Source organism: Cibotium barometz, chromosome 12 (assembly GCF_041138505.1).
Source record: "Cibotium barometz isolate CiBa-2024 chromosome 12, ASM4113850v1, whole genome shotgun sequence".
Lineage (NCBI taxonomy): Eukaryota > Viridiplantae > Streptophyta > Polypodiopsida > Cyatheales > Cibotiaceae > Cibotium > Cibotium barometz.
In genome coordinates this window covers 15,442,286-15,446,108 of record NC_141057.1, presented here as the reverse complement: position 1 = coordinate 15,446,108, position 3,823 = coordinate 15,442,286, and positions in this window count along the sequence as shown.

The following is a 3,823-nucleotide window of genomic DNA, read 5'->3' as shown; positions in this document are numbered from 1 at the left end:
CGAAAGTGGTCCACAAGCTTGACTTTACTGTTTTTAGCATGTTTTTCCACCTCAATCCATGTCGACTAATTGGTTGGAGGCCCTCTTTTTGTCATATCTTTGCCCAAATCTCCTAAGACAATAAAATAATAGAGCGCATATCTTTAAAAAAATAGAGAAATGTCAGATTTCATGTCAGATTCCATATCTTTCATGTCAGATGTACCTTGTGGTTAGCACATGGAATTTTGAAAATCGAATTTCATTTTTTTCCATTTTTTATGTTTAACTTTTTACTTTCCCTCCTTTTGCATTTCACTACCTTTTTATTGCCCCCCCTTTTTTGGCGAAATTCAATTTCACCATGTCTTCTGCAACTCTGGTTCTTTCTTCACGAGACGACAAAAATTTACAGGCATGTTGTTCTCCACCATGGCTCTGTCCTCCTAAAATTTCATCTCATTTGGACAAAACATATGTGAGTTATGCCTGTTTTCTCACATGAACTTTCTCTTCTCTGCACCACAGATAGCTATCTTAATGTGAAGTGGCATCAAATTATTGTGAGTAATTATCATATGTTTAGGGTTTGTCTATGTTTTGTCTTGATGTGAGTAATGATCATAGGTTTAGGATTTGTATATGTTTTGTCTTGATGTGTTGTTTTTTTTCTCAGGAGCAAGGTTGTGAGCAACAAGGTTGTGTAAATTAAAGCAGTATGTTGCTGTTTATTTCTTGTTGTTTTAATCTTTATTTGTTACTTTCAATCTTCTTTGCATAGTATTGATTTGAAAAGGCATAAAATACCACAGTAATGATCATAGGTGTAGGATTTGTTTATGTTTTCTCTTGATGTGTTGTTGTTTATTTTCACAGGAGCAACAAGGTTGTGAGCAGTAAGTTGTTGTTTATTTCTTGTTGTATTAATCTTTATTTGTTGTTATAATCTTCTCTGCACAGTAATGATTTCAAGTGACATAAAATACAACAGTAATGATCATAGGTTTAGGGTTTGTCTATGTTTTATCTTAATGTGAGTAATGATCATAGGTTTAGGGTTTGTCTATGTTTTATCTTAATGTGAGTAATGATCATAGGTTTAGGGTTTGTTAATGTTTTGTCTTGATGTGTTTATGTTTATTTTCATAGGAGCAACAAAGTTGTGTAAATCAAAGTAGTAAGTTACTGTTTATTTCTTGTTGTTTTAATATTTATTTGTTGCTTACAATATAACATATATATTTATTAATCATGTAGTCAGATTTTAATGCGACCAAGTACTCATGGTAATTTCAAGGTCAAGCTCAAAGATGTCACAGACCCCAACAAGCAATGGAAAGGTAGAATCATAGAGTTTAGGAGACGCACAAATGGTATGAGTACAATAACATAGGCTTTCATTCAACATGTTTATATGCACAAAGAGATTCGAGTGCATCATGATAACTTCAGTGAAAGACATAAGCCTAACAGTAAGTTTATATCTTTGTGCTTTGCATTCTTGTGCTTTGAGTCCATGGTTCTTTGCATTCTTGTGCTTTGAGTCCATGGTTATTAGATAGAGTTTTAATACAAGCATGTTTGTTGCTTGCAGCTTTATATCCATCCACTCTACATGACTGGCAAAATGTAGAATGTTTTAGTGAAAAGCTAAATATTTTACATGCAGAGATAGGTGCCTTGATCTATGACAATAAGAGTGCAAGCAAATTGGCATCTCAGAATGTTTACTTTTATGATTTAGTGTATGATGTGGAGAGACATAGTTTGGAGTATATTCCACTTCCACCGTTGTCTAGCCCAGGAATGGTATAATCCTAGCTTAGACATGTCAGAAGCATGTAGGGTAAAGATAAAAACTGATGTTCATGCTACCATCATGAAACCATCGACAAGATCTAGAGATGTGCATCTAAGTTGGTTTGTACCATTTGGTTTGTTTGCACATTTGTTTGGATCCTGTGAAGTAGTTAAGAAAACTAAGATTACTTATAAATGCAAGTGCCTATCTGAGGATTGGATGACTCAGTTACTGGGTGAGTCATGGCATCTCAAGATAACTCACCATGATGATATCATTGAGTGCAGAATTACTATGTCAGATGTTACCTTTAGGTAAGATTGCACTTCTGTTGATTGTTGATGGTTTTTATTCATAAGTACTTCATTGCAAGACAGTGATTGTTGATTGTTGATTGTTGATTGTTGATTGTTGAATGTTGATTGTTGATTTTATGTTTTTATGTTGGTTTTTGTTTGTTTTTTATGACAGGTACTTCATTGTAAGACAAACTTTGTGCATTCGCTTCAAGTATAGGAGGTGGCAACTTCTACGAGGGGAGTGGCTAGACATGCGAGATGGCACGCATTCAGCACTCATTGATGTGGTTATTCTTTGGGAGGGTCATGACCCTTTTAGTGTTAATGTAGAGAGTCATTGTCCCCTTAGTTTTTTGAGGCAGGAAATCCAACTTATGTCCAATAATCCCCCTTGTAATTTCTATTTTAAGTTGGATAGTAGGAAGGTTGGGAGTCGAAGTAAACATTGCAAAACATACAACCAGTGTTGCTCCACACATCCTTGAGATTGTGGAGTTAATGTAATTCTTATTCTTCCAAGTGAATATAAGAAGTTGTTTCTCTAAAAGTGTTGTAAAGTTAATTTTCTTCATTTTCATAAAGTGTTGTGGTTTTTTAAGTCTAATAGTGTACTGTGATTCAAACCCTTTAATATGTAAGAAAATAATGATAAGTATAAGTAAGTATAAACGTAAATATAAATATAAGTATATATTTAAGTATAAATAATAATATAATTAATTATGCTAGAAATATAATTATGTTTTTATGATTTGTTGTATTTTAATGAAGTGTCATTAATTTTTAAGTCTATAGATATAAGTTTAAAAATAAATATAACTTTAAGTATCTATTTAAGTGAAAATAATATTATAAGTAACTATGTAAATAATATAATATAATAATAATAATAATATAATGTAACAAGAAATAGAAGTATGATTTATTATTTATTATATTTTAATGAAGTGTCCTTTATTTACTAGAGTATAAACATAAGGTATAAAAATAAACATAAGTTTATAGATATTTGTAAGTATATAATAAACACAAGTATAAATTTATTAAAAATATTATAAATTTAAGTGTAAGTATAAATATGAGTATAAGTTATAGATCAAACTCATTTATACTATCTATTCTCTAGCTCTCCCTTTGTGTGCTAGCTCTCCCCACTACCCATCATGGCCGCCTCCCCTGCTTCTGCTGCCGTGGATTAGCAGCACTCGCTATGCTCACCTTGGGGACTAGATCTACCGTAGGTTTTGCAAGAGAGTTTAGACCTCGAGGTTGTCATCTCCACCTTAGACCCAAACTCCACCTTGCTAGTTGCATTTTGCGATGCAATGGATGACTTCACCTACTCTATCCCAAATTCCACCTTGAGTTGGGTTCCTTTAGAGTTCCTCTTCAGCATGAAGAGTGGATCCAACCACAAGAAGGCGGTGAACAGAGCTCTAGCTCATGTCGGACAAGATTTTTGCACTACCACTGTCCCAACCTCCTATGAGAAGAGCACATCTCACTCAATCTCATTGAGTGGGATATTGCTTTTGCGATTTACATCTTGAACTCTGATGTTCAAGAGCCAGAGGATGATGACATCTAGGATCTCTCTCTAGTGGAATACATAGACACAGAGCCAGAGGAGACCACTCTAGGCCCTGTCATCGTTGTGAGACCGCACAGAGCTCTTGCATGGCGCTTGCATCCATCCAGCCTGCTGAAACCCAAAGTCACGACCCACCACTAGCTTCATTGAGTG